The sequence below is a fragment of the Lithobates pipiens genome, unplaced genomic scaffold, assembly GCF_037356315.1.
Source record: "Lithobates pipiens isolate NorthernLeopardFrog02 unplaced genomic scaffold, aLitPip1_a1.2 Scaffold_8, whole genome shotgun sequence".
NCBI classification, from domain to species: domain Eukaryota; kingdom Metazoa; phylum Chordata; class Amphibia; order Anura; family Ranidae; genus Lithobates; species Lithobates pipiens.
Genome location: NW_027507903.1, coordinates 299,166,410 through 299,180,275, shown reverse-complemented (window position 1 = coordinate 299,180,275; position 13,866 = coordinate 299,166,410). Strand labels below are relative to the sequence as shown.

Sequence of the window (13,866 nt, the reverse complement as noted above, 5' to 3'; positions counted from 1 at the left end):
GGACGACATTATCCTGGATGATGAGCAGGAGCCAGGCCACCACACCGCTTCCACTTTAGTGCAAATGGGGGCCTTCATGCTCCAGTGTTTTAATAGGGACCCCCGTATAAAAAGCATGAGGGTCAAGGACCAGTACTGGGTGGCAACGTACTTAGACCCCCGGTACAAACACAAAATGGCGGAAATGTTACCGCCGTCGCAGAGGGCTGTCAGAATGCAGCACTTCCAGGCCTTGCTTCGAGAAATGCTGCATTCTGCTTTTGCGTGCGCTGGCAGAGGAGCAATTCCCACTCCCAGAGAAGGATTTGCGGGTACCAATCCAACAGCGCCTGCAAGAAGAGGCCGGTTTGAAGATGTGTTGGTGACTTCGGATATGAGGTCATTCTTTCAGCCGACCCATCGACAGGTGTCATCCGGATCCAGCATCAGGGAACGCCTAGACCGTCAGGTGTCCGACTACATTGGGTTAACGGCCGATGTGGACGCTCTGAGGAGTGATGAACCCCTAGACTACTGGGTGGGCAGGCTTGACCTCTGGCCAGAGCTTGCCCAATTTGCAATCGAACTGTTGGCTTGCCCCTCATCCAGTGTCCTGTCCGAAAGGACGTTCAGCGCAGCAGGGGGGATTGTGACCGATAAGCGTACTCGCCTAGCTCACCACAGTGTTAACTACCTCACATTTCTAAAAATGAATGAGGCATGGATCTCGGAGGAATTCAACACATGTGATCAGTAGACCATGTATATGTCTATAAACAATTTTTGGAATCAAGCACACAGACCTTCTTAATTCATTTGGCTCACTTCCCTGACCCAAAAAAGCACACCGTACTATATGCCCCTACCCTCCTCTTTGAAGAGGTTGAGCGGTGTCATATTTCTACTGGGGCTGCTTATTATGAGGGGTTCCCACCATCCCTGTGCTGTGCTGACTTCCTCCTGGGTGTTCTTATTATGAGGGGCTCCCACCATCCCTGTGCTGTGCTGACTTCCTCCTGGGGGTTCTTATTATGAGGGGATCACACCATCCCTGTGCTGTGCTGACTTCCTCCTGGGGCTGCTTACGGTGCTGCTGTCAGCGCTGTATGTCACGGAGCTGCTGTCAGCGCTGTATGTCACGGAGCTGCTGTCAGCGCTGTATGTCACAGAGCTGCTGTCAGCGCTGTATGTCACGGAGCTGCTGTCAGCGCTGTATGTCACGGAGCTGCTGTCAGCGCTGTATGTCACGGAGCTGCTGTCAGCGCTGTATGTCACGGTGCTGCTGTCAGCGCTGTATGTCACGGAGCTGCTGTCAGCGCTGTATGTCACGGAGCTGCTGTCAGTGCTGTATGTCACGGAGCTGCTGTCAGCGCTGTATGTCACGGAGCTGCTGTCAGCGCTGTATGTCACGGAGCTGCTGTCAGCGCTGTATGTCACGGTGCTGCTGTCAGCGCTGTATGTCACGGAGCTGCTGTCAGCGCTGTATGTCACGGAGCTGCTGTCAGTGCTGTATGTCACGGAGCTGCTGTCAGCGCTGTATGTCACGGAGCTGCTGTCAGCGCTGTATGTCACGGAGCTGCTGTCAGCGCTGTATGTCACGGTGCTGCTGTCAGCGCTGTATGTCACGGAGCTGCTGTCAGCGCTGTATGTCACGGAGCTGCTGTCAGCGCTGTATGTCACGGAGCTGCTGTCAGCGCTGTATGTCACGGAGCTGCTGTCAGCGCTGTATGTCACGGAGCTGCTGTCAGCGCTGTATGTCACGGTGCTGATGTCAGTGCTCTGTATTACGGTGCTGCTGTCAGTGCTCTGTATCTCCTGCACCCTCTTGTTTGCCTACCCTGGTCCCTGACCTTCCCTCTCCTCCATTGCCTTCATTAGCTCCATAGTCCTGAATTGTCAGAACAATTTCCCAAATAAAAAAAAAATGCTTGTAGTTATCGATCCCAAATTCACCTCATACATGTATTATGCTATTGTCCAGGTGGTGGGACTACGTGCTACCCCCTAATAATTACCCCGTGGCCGCAAATTCGACCTAAAGGTTTGCGAAATTCGCCTCCCATTGAAGTCAATGGAGCCCGCGGCGAACGGTCGTTTTCGCGAACGTTTGTGCCCGTTCGCGTTTCGCGTTCGCGAAACGTCCCGTCGGAAGTTCGTCCATCACTACTTACTAACAGTAAAAAGCAATGGACACTATTCTGTACTCCTACTTCAGGAACTTTCGACTGCCTTTGGTATGGTTGACCACGCCCTTCTGAAAAAAATTTACTACATGACTGTGCTCTTTGCTGACTCTCACCCTACCTATCCCACCGCATCTTCAGTGCCACTTGCATTTCTACTTCCTCCACACTTCTTCCTTTCTTTATTGGGGTCCCCCAAGGTTCTGTTCTTGGACCTCTCCTATTTTCAATCTGCACCTCCTCCCTGGGTCAACTGGGTCATCCCATGGCTTTCAAAATAATTTCTACGCTGACGACATGTCAGGTCACCTTGAGGCCAGGTGACAGATGCACACCGTAGGAGTGCACCGCAAGGTTGTGGACCCTACGGCTGACTGCTGCTGACAGAGGTCAAGGTGATAGGAAGGCAGGGCCGCCAGAACACTAAGATGGATCCCACCGGGGATAGAGCGTAAGATTCCGTGGGGCGTGGAGTCTAAGAGCCAGCAGGTGTTCACCAGAGCCTCGAGCGGTGAGGATGGACTTGGCTGCAACTGGCTCCAGGTCGCGACCCCCAGGGTCCCCCAGCTCGCACCCACAGTAGGCAACAGGAGGATAGGGATGGTGAGGGACAAAGCCAAGGTCGGGGCCACAAGCAGACAGGAATAGTCAGGAACATGCCAAAAGGTCAGGATAACAGGCAAACAGGGATGGTCAAGGACACGCCAAAGTCGGTAACGGAATAACAGCAGAGCACACGGCAGGTAACAGGAAGCTAACACACAAAGGTTGATCAGCAGGGCTGGCCTGCAGTGCACAGGTTAATATAGAGCTCTCTGATAGGAACTAGGGTGGAGCCATGCCAGAGGATGGATTATAAAAGCAGTCAGGTGAGGGTCGACTGGTCTCTAGAAATGAACACATGGAGACAGGTAAGCAGACAAACTCTACTGCATAACCATGACACGACACCCCAGTATACAGTGGTGTGAAAAAGTGTTTGCCCCCTTCCTCATTTCCTGTTCCTTTGCATGTTTGTCACACTTAAGTGTTTCGGAACATCAAACCAATTTAAACAATAGTCAAGGACAACACAAGTAAACACAAAATGCAATTTGTAAATGAAGGTGTTTATTATTAAAGGTGAAAAAAAATCCAAACCATCATGGCCCTGTGTGAAAAAGTGATTGCCCCCCTTGTTAAAACATACTATAACTGGGGTTGTCCACACCTGAGTTCAATTTCTCTAGCCACACCCAGGCCTGATTATTGCCACACCTGTTCACAATCAAGGCATCACTTAAATAGGAGCTGCTTGACACAGTAAGGTCCACCAGAAGATCCTTAAAAGCTACACATCATGCCGAGACCCAAAGAAATTCAGGAACAATTGAGAAAGAAAGTAATTGAGATCTATCAGTCTGGAAAGGGTTATAAAGCCATTTCCAAAGCTTTGGGAATCCAGCGAACCACAGTGAGAGCCATTATCCACAAATGGCGAAGACATGGAACAGTGGTGAACCTTCCCAGGAGTGGCCGGCCGCCCAAAATAACCCCAAGAACGCAGCAACGACTCATCCAAGAGGTCACAAAAGACCCCACAACAACGTCCAAGGAACTGCAGGCCTCACTTGCCTCAGTTAAGGTCAGCGTTCATGCCTCCACCATCAGGAAAAGACTGGGCAAAAATGGCCTGCATGGCAGAGTTCCAAGGAGAAAACCACTGCTGAGCAAAAAGAACATCAAAGCTCGTCTCAATTTCTCCACAACACATCTTGATGATCCCCAAGACTTTTGGGACAACATTCTGTGGACCGATGAGACAAAAGTGGAACTCTTTGGAAGGTGTGTGTCCAAGTATATCTGGCGTAGAAGGAACACTGCATTTCATAAAAAGAACATTATACCAACAGTAAAATATGGTGGTGGTAGTGTGATGGTCTGGGGCTGTTTTGCTGCTTCAGGACCTGGAAGACTTGCCGTGATTAAAGGAACTATGAATTCTGCTGTCTACCAAGAGATCCTGAAGGAGAATGTCCGACCATCTGTTCGTGTACTCAAGCTGAAACGAACTTGGGTTCTGCAGCAGGACAATGATCCTAAACACACCAGCAAGTCCACCACCGAATGGCTGAAGAAAAACAAAATTAAGACTTTGGAGTGGCCTAGCCAAAGTCCTGACCTGAATCCTATTGAGATGTTGTGGTATGACCTTAAAAAGGCCGTTCATGCTCGAAAACCCTCTAATGTAACTGAATTAAGACAATTCTGCAAAGATGAGTGGGCCAAAATTCCTCCAGGACGCTGTAAAAGCCTCATTGCACGTTATCGCAAACGCTTGGTTGCAGTTGTTGCTGTTAAGGGTGGCCCAACCAGTTATTAGGTTTAGGGGGCAATCACTTTTTCACACAGGGCCATGATGGTTTGGATTTTTTTTCACCTTTAATAATAAACACCTTCATTTACAAATTGCATTTTGTGTTTACTTGTGTTGTCCTTGACTATTGTTTAAATTGGTTAGATGTTCCGAAACACTTAAGTGTGACAAACATGCAAAGGAACAGGAAATGAGGAAGGGGGCAAACACTTTTTCACACCACTGTATCTCTCCACTCCTCAGCTCACTCAATCAGTCTCCTCACGCATCACTAACTTACTAACAAACATATCTGTCTGGATGTCACACTACTTCCTCAAACTCAACTTGTTCAAAACCGAGGTCATAATATTTCCTCCCCCACGTGCCTCTTCCCCTGACTTCTCTGTCTATAGCAATGGCACAAACATCCACCCATCCCTGCATGTCAGGGTGCTAGGTGGTATCCTAGACTCTGAACATTCTTTTCAGCCCCACATCCAATCACTTTCCAAAGCTTTCTGCCTCAACCTCCGCAACATCTCCAAATGTCAGGGCTATCCTGCTTGCTGTTGCTCTACTTGGATCCCTGACTTCTGGCCTGGCTGATTACCCAATCTGATTATTGAACTCTGGACTGGCTGACTACTCGATCCGGTTATTGGACTCTGGCTATGCTTTGATTACGCTTACTCTATTTACCTTTTTATTTTTATTAATAAACAAGTGTGATTTAATTGTACGTCTGATTCATAGTTTCTGACACCAAAATACGTCCTTTCCTAACCAATAAAACCACAAAGATCCTGATTCACTTCCTGTTTTTTTTCTCGTCTCGGATATTACAACTTCCTCCTTATTGGCTTACCTTTAAATAGACTAGCCCCCATTCAATCCATCAAGAATGCTGCTGCCTGACTCATCCACCTTACAAACTGCTCAGCGTCCGCTATGCCTCTCTGCCAATCCCTTCATTGGTTTCCACTCACCCAACAAATTCAATTCAAAATGCTAACAATAACATACAAAGCCATCCCCCAGCTACATCACTAACCTAGTCTCAAAATACCAACCAAATCGTCCTCTTCGTTCCTCCCAAGACCTGCTCTCTAGCTCCATAGTCACCTCCTCCTCCCATACTCACCTCCAGAACTTCCCCCGATGAATCACCTACCCCAATCTGTCCAACTATCTCCAACTCTATCCACTTTAATGAGATCCCTAAAAACCTTTATCTTCAGAGAAGCCTATCCTGCTCTTACCTAGCAACTGTACTTTCATTTTCTTCATCAGCCCCACAGTTATTAACTTTTGTATCACTTGACCCTCCCTCTTAGATTGTAAGCTCTAACAAGCAGGGCCCACTGATTTCTCCTGTATTGAATTGTATTGTAAAGCCTCATACATACGATCAGATTTTCTATAGACAAAACCTTGGACCTTTGTCCAGAGGGCGTTGGCCAGGAACTTGTATTGCATACAAACGGCAAGGAATTGTCGGCCAACAAACACAAACGTAGTGATGTACTATGTGGTTTTTCAACTCTTTAGTGCCACCCTTTGAGCTCCTTCTGCTAATTTCGTGTTAGTAGAATTTTGGTGAGTGTTGATTTGCGCTTTTCATTTTGCGCTTTTCACTTCTGGCTTTTCAGTTCGTTTCTGAACCACCATTCGTCAACTAGTCATGTTGTGGAATCGGAGGAGATAATGTGTTATTTATTATTGGCCTTGGAGTTATTGCTTTGACCCAAGTCCAGTCCAGGAACAGGAGGAGGAGGATTTCTTCGACTAAAAACTGGTTGCTTTATTAATCATGATCAATTATGTCTGGATGATTTTCGGAATTATCTCTGGATCACGGACCCCTGCTTTCACCAACTCTTGGCATTGTTGACCCCCTATATTAAGAAGCAGGACACATGCATAGTTTTTGATTGAATAATGATTTGATCTGGTATATTTTCTATGTTTTTGGATGCATAGAATGCACTTTGTGGTTAAGTTCTATTGACAGATAGCTGGTCTAATTTTATTTGTTTTCTTTTATTATTTTTATTTTTTTTCTCAAAAAGTTTTATTGGTGGTAGAGTGGAACATACACGTATGTTGTGATACAGAAACATGTAGTATGGAGTATGATGTCTAACATGACATTTCAAACAGTTGCAATTTTAAAACATTAAACAACTTGGTGTGATGCGGTGAAGAGATGTATAGGGTAAGGGTTGGCTCAAGTACATCAGGAACTACTTAGCATCTCAAGTTTTAAGAAAAAGGCATTGGGGGAAAGTATCCAGGAGATTCCCTTGAGCCCGTATTCAGGTCATGTAGGTAACTTGCGCCCCCCCCCTCAAAAAAAAACAAGCATAATAATATTATTCTTGATATCACTAGAAAAAAAGCCTTTGAAAATACGTTTGACAGAACTCCATCAGTATCACCAGCAAAACAGTTTCATTATTATCCCATGAAAGAAGAAGAGAATGTGCGTTGCATTTCCAGATTTCAGAATTTGCCACAGCACGGATGTTAATTCTACATTACAAATGCTAGTTTACAAGACCAACTGCTTCTGTCTCGTCCTTGCTTCCGAGCATGTGTCCGACGGACTTGTATACACATGTTCGGAAAATCCGACAACAGACATTTATCTGCGGAAAATGTATAAACCTGCCATCCAACATTTGTCCATGGAAAGTTGGCTAACAATTGTCTGATGGAGCGTACAAACGGTCGAATGTTCCGCCAACCGGCCTGTCATCGCACAATTCCTGTCAGAAAATCCGAACGTGTGTACGAGGCTTAAGTGTACTGTCTGCCCTAATGTTGTAAAGCGCTGCACAAATGAATTCCCACATTAATTAGACAGGACCACAAACCTCAAACACATATGTTTAGCCCTAAACCCATGGTGGCGATGAATCTGAACCTTATCCCAAATAAGAACCCTTTGATTTTCCCAGTAAAATGTGAGACTGAAAAGACAGACAAGGTTAAATCTAAGATGTTGATCAATGCTGAGCAAGATACTTCCCACATGATGCTGTGAAGATATCTGAAATTCATGCCCACAGCCGTGTCTGGGCTGAAAAAACACAGGCATGTAAGACAAGTAAGCATCCACAGTTTGATGTAATGAATAATGGAAGAGCTGAAAGCATGCTTGTGATTTGGATTAGAGGTTAGAAAAGCAGAACGTTTTTGGGTAGACAGTATTCCTGCCATCATTAATAAATATAAAATAATAGATAGATTATTTATAACACACCTGTAATTCATGGTACTTGAAAGCAGCACTAATCAGAGGAGCAGTAGGTTAGCTAGTAGTGCCATCACCAAAGTCCTTGATATGTCATAGTAATGCAATATTTTGTCACAAACATTTATAATAAGGAACAAATGACAGTGCTTACTCGATGCTTACTTGATGTCCAGAATCTTCCCCTATGTATATAAGAAACATCTAAATGTGCCAGGAGGATCATAGGAAATGCTCACAAGACACTTGCACATAAATATTTTATGTACTTAAAGTTGACCTGTAAGCAATACAGATATGGAAAATATTAAGCTATGTTATCAAATCTGATTGTAAATGTGTACCTATGCATACCTCCCAAAATTTTGAGATGAGAATGAGGGACACCTACTAGCAAATGTATGTAAGCATAGGACACGCCCCCTGCCACACCCCCTTATAGGAGAATAAACTAAAAAAATGGTAATTAAATCCACAAGGAATTTTTTTTTGCCACTACTATTCCTTTATATTGGCTTTTAAAATGTACGACTGGAGCCATTTAGAATTTGTATGAAAGGTTTAGCACTGGGAAATTCTTTTTGAAAGATAAAAAGTGCATTTTATATACAACTATATAGATCAGACCAAAATGAGGGAGAAAGAGGGACATTGCTCCAAATCAGGGACAGCCCCTCCAAATCAGGAACAGTTGGGAGCTATGCCTATGCAGGAGCAGTGTTATCACCCCAGGATGCGTGTTCCTGCTCTAAAATACGAGCCAACATTCAGACAAACAGCATGCTTGAATGTTCAGCCTACTGTACATACTTCAAGACCCAATGCATGCCTGTGCTCTACAGAAGGCATCATGGGCTGTGTAGTCCTGGCAAAGCTTGCTACAGCCCCAAAGAGGCACCGCTAGTACATCAATGCACACTATGGAAGTGAACCGCTGGGCCCTACAGAACTGTGCACAGTGCATCAAAAGGACAGAAAGTATTTTGGGACTCTAAATATACCCCAATGTGCACACTTACCATGCAAAAAGAAAAATGATCCTATATCATACAGTTTGTATAATTTTTTTTATTACATACAATATAAAAACACATATTGTCGTCTGTGAAATACATTAAAAAGATAAGCGCATTAAATCTTCTGAGAAGGTCTTATTTCACAGACAACAATATGTGTTTTTATATTGTTTGTAATAAAAAATGATTTTTGTACAAACTGTATGATATAGGATAAATTTTCTTTTTGCATGGTAAGTGTGCACACTGGGGTATATTTAAAGTCCCCAAATACTCTCTGTCCTTTTGCTACTATATCAGGATGATACCCTAGTGCTCACAGATTTACTATACTCTATCCCACAAACATAAACTCAAAGCATGTGCACAGTGCATGGATTTGAATGCAAAGCCAATGAATCACTAGATTTTTTTAAAACAAAATAGGTGATCCTATTTAATTATTAATACACCACAGTGTAGAGTGTTTAATTATACCTTAAAGTGATTGCCAACCTATTTTTTTTTTAAATAAAAAACATGTTATACTTACCTGCTCTGTGAATTGGTTTTACATAGAGAAGCCCCAAACCTACTCTTCTCGGGTCCTCCACCGGCGCTCCTGGCTCCTACCCCCTGCCGAGTTCTCACATAGCAAGCCGCTACTAAGGGAGCATGCATGTGGGCTCAATTCCGAGCCACGTTCTGTGTGTCCATTGACACACAGAGCATTATCCCCTGTACACACGACCGGACTTTCCAGAAGACTTGTACCGACAGACTTCCCGCCGGAATTCCGGAGGAGTTCCGATGGACTTTCCGAACGAATGGACTTGCTCACACATGACCGGACTTTCCGGCAGACTAGGTCTTCCCGACTGAGTTCTGACGGAGTTCCGGCGGACTTCCAAATGAACGGACTTGCCCACACACGGACTAAAGTCCATTCATTTTGAACGTGATGAGTTACGACGGGACTAGAAAAGGAAGTCAAGCTTGACGCTTTTAAGATTGACACCTTGCGAGGCCTGTCACCTGGTATGGGTTTTAAGGGGAAGCCCCTTTGCCGAAGAAAAAGGTGTGGGGGTCCCCCCAAGGTCCATACCAGACCCTTATCTGAACATGCAGCCCAGCTGATCAGGAAAGGAGGTGGGGACGAGGGGTACCGCCCCCCCCTCCTGAACCGTACCAGGCCGCATGCCCTCAACATGGGGGTGGGTGCTTTGGGGAAGGGGGGTGCTCTGCAGGCCCCCCACTTCAAAGCACCTTGTCCCCATGTTGATGAGGACAAGGGCCTCTTTCCGGTAACGCTGGCCGTTGGTTGTCGGGGTCCGTGTCCAGGTAAGTCTGTTATAATGTACTAGTATGTGCTGCATACTAGTAAATTATGGCTTAAACCTGCAGGGAGGCCACTTTTTTTTTTCATTCTTCCGGTGGTTTACTACTGCTTTGGGGGGAAAAATACCTTCTGCCTTTATTTTGGAGGGTTTTTTAAAGCATATCAATGACATGTAAATCACAAACACTATTTTGTAGCACACACTGGAAGGTAGAATATTTTTTGTACATCCCTGAAATCATTGCAGAGTAATTATCTGGGGAAAACCAGTGGCTTCTATAGCTTTTTATTTAACTCAGATTTTATCAGCTTGAGTTGAATATAAGCCATAATAATGAGATTAGCATATAACAGAGCACACCTGCGAAATTGTTTTTCACATTCATTTTTCAAGGCATCAATTGGGGGCATTTAAAAACATGTTGGTGCAAATTGTTGAAGTTCTGCTGATTACTGGGAGAACAATTTAAAAAATACAGTTTGAGCATGTAAAGCAACGTGTAATACAGCTGTATATAGTACCTGAAATAACACACATTGACAACTGTTGCTTTGATTTCAACACTTCTGCTGCACAAAGTACATTGGGAAAGTTAGTAAACCATTGCTAATTTATTAAAGCAATGCTAAATAACAATAACGTCTGTAATGAAACAGAGACTAAAGTTCTTTGATGAAAGTTGCCCAGAGTTAAAAACTACTGACACTGATTTATGAGTTGGTGTCACTGGTACTTCATGGCCTTTCTTCATTTCAGTGTCAGAGATGCTGAGAATATAAAGAGCAATTTGAGTCAAAAAGTAAATAGCTCACCATCTGCTGCTAACCTGCAAACCCTGTTGTTGTGTTTAAAAGGCTTAAAAGCTATGCTTTGCCCATTTAGGCTAAAATAACAGGTTGATTTGATTTAATTTCATCCCATTTGCTACTGAACCGTATCTTTTTCACCTGTAAAGCCTCGTACACACGATCGGACTTCAAACAATCTTTCCTGTGGATTTCTGTCCAAAGGGCATCAGCCGTGAACCTGTATTACATAGAAACGACAGGACTTTTTCAGCCAACTTTCACCAAATCACGTGTTTTTTCTGCTCTTTACCCTTTGGTCAACTTCTGTATTGTTGTCTGATGTTTTGCATTGGTTCTGAGCATGCGTGTTTGTACTTTGGACTTAAGTCCAATGGTTTTCTGTACACACGACCAGACTTTGCTCCGTCTGACTTTTGTTGCCGAAAAGTTTGCCTGTTTGCAGAGCAAACTTTTTTCCGATGAAAACCAAAAAAGTTTTTCCGTTGGAGCATACACACGGTCCGAGGTCAGATCGTGTGTACGGGGCTTTACTCACCCACTTAAGTAAAGTCAAAAGCAAATTATATCTGATTCCTGAAGCTAAGGACCTTTCCTTTAACCCACCTGAATGTATTTTGGTCTAATGACTGATGAGGTCACTGGGTGAACTCATGGAAGGAAAGGGATATGCTCACTCATTCCCACAAGTGCTGGTTATGTCAGTTGGCTCCAGTAAGGGGCAGCATGAAGATAAAAGGGGAAGGAGAGAACATGGGTTGGCTATTAAAGTGACATTAAAGTCACTTTGTTTAATAATTCAGATAGTAATAACATAAATTGCATGCATTTACTTATAAATTTGCTCTGCTCTGCTTCCTTTTGAAACTGTTTCCCAGCCTCACTGCCACATTCCCGTTATATTTGTGCCCCCTGTGTCATCGGGACCTATGAAGTCCCACAGGAGTCATTTCTATGTTTGTTCCCTCTTTGAACTACAACTGTACATGCTGCTGTATAGAGCGCCACACACTGGCTGTGCAAGAGGGACCCCAAGCAAATGCCACACCTTTATACCCCCTTCACAGTAGTGATTGACAGGGGCTCTTGGTCTCTTTTGCACTGCCTGTGTTTGCGGCACAACTGCATGTACAGTTGTAATTTCAAGAGGGAGCTTGCATGTAGAGGAGACACTTATGGGACTCCATAGGTCCACATGTCCCACTGGCCACAAATATAATGGGGGTTAGGGGATTTGAATCACAGAAAGAGCTCACTTCTGTGATGGTAAAGTTGAACAGTAACACCAGGGCCTCTCTTAGCAACATCTTAGTAACATCCTGGGAGTTTCCAGGTCAAGCTTCATGAAGTATATAAATAGTCTACACCTATAGCAACAACATTATTTAACTTTAGTCAAAGCTGCACAGTTTGTTTTTATTTACAGACACCCCTTATCTGCAAAGATATTTTTTTGTTAAAGGTGAACTAATCCTTTAAAGCTGAACTCCAGACAAAACACTAAATACACAGATTAAAATACATTTAGGGAAGCTATTTTACCCATGAAAGTATTTATATATCTGTCCATTAACTTCTGAGATTTACATAGCTCTGTCACCCCCATACCCCTCCTGATTGAAAGGAGATGCAGAAGGCTGACCAACTCATCTCTTTGTCACTCTGCTCTCTTCTTCTATAAGCATACTATTTGCACCCTTACAAGGCAATAAAATCCCAGGCAAATGGTAAAAAAAAAATATGGGTGCCGGTCACTTTTCTGAGCTTAAAACAGAGATTTATTGCAGGTTGCAATATAGGAAGAAGGGTGAGGCATTGCAGTCGAAATGGGGGCTGTGAATACTCAACATTCAACCTTTCACTCAAAATATTTGTTATAGGGGAAGGTTTACGGTTAGTATTCCTTAGCTCAAGCAACCAGCATTTTCAGGAATACCTCCCAGGAGGGGATCCCTACTTCCTTCTGACCCCTAGGCCCAAACGCCTGGGAGAGAGGCAGATCTTTCACAATATTTTCACACGCCGAACATCAATTAGGGAAGAGACAGAACAGAAATGGTCTAAAATATTTAATGATTCTTCAGCACACATCACCACGTCTCCTAAGCCTGCTGATTGGCTAGGTCATTAAACATTCGTAACACAGAGTGACACCTCTCTAGCACAGCCTGCTGGTGAAAGCTCAAACAGCAAGAGGCAGAGAAAATATAATCTACGCATAGAAAATCAGTCCTGCTGAAGTTCACATCCGCTGACTGCAGGGTCCTACAGAATCACAAAAATACAAAAAGGTAATTTAGAAAAAATATTACAACCCTACATTCATTTTTTTACAGCATGTATATAATTTTAAACTAGAGCTACACACTAAAATGTTTACTAACCCAGTAATAAAATTGTTAAAGATGAAACTCTAGGAATAGCAATCAGTTGCTAAACAGATTTGATGGCTTATTTCCTACTGTGTGTTATGTGACTGTGAAATCACCCTTAGATCTACTAATGGCTATTCAATGCAGGGAAATGCCTGAGTACATGTCTAGCATGTAGACATAACTAATCTTGAATGATGACACAATACTGTATGCAGGGGCAGACTGACAACTCATGGGGCCCCCGGGCAATAGGAGATTATGGGGCCCCCAGGCAATCAGAGATTATGGGGCCACATAGTATACACACACACAGTATACACATACATGTACACACAGTATACACAGACATGTTTCTATTGGCTGAGAAGGTACTGGAGAGGTGGGGCAGCATAATCTCAGGATTTTTAGACTAAAAGGATGTCGGTAAGGGACATTTCAGAGAAAGATGTAAAAAAAACACAGATTTTTACATACTGTACCTGGTTTTACTGAGGCTGGCAGCCCTGATGGGGCCCCCTAGTGGCCTGGGGCCCTCGGACAGTCCGCCCCTGACTGTATGTGACCACATCTTACTGTTTGCAGCTTGTATAGCTT

General features: G+C 44.1%; 1 long non-coding RNA gene across 1 annotated transcript in view; it reads left to right on the top strand.

Moving 5' to 3' along the window:
- LOC143963029 (uncharacterized) overlaps positions 1–13,866 on the top strand; it is an 88,569-nt gene that overhangs the window by 24,834 nt on the left and 49,869 nt on the right. The gene's annotated exons all lie outside the window — the stretch shown is intronic.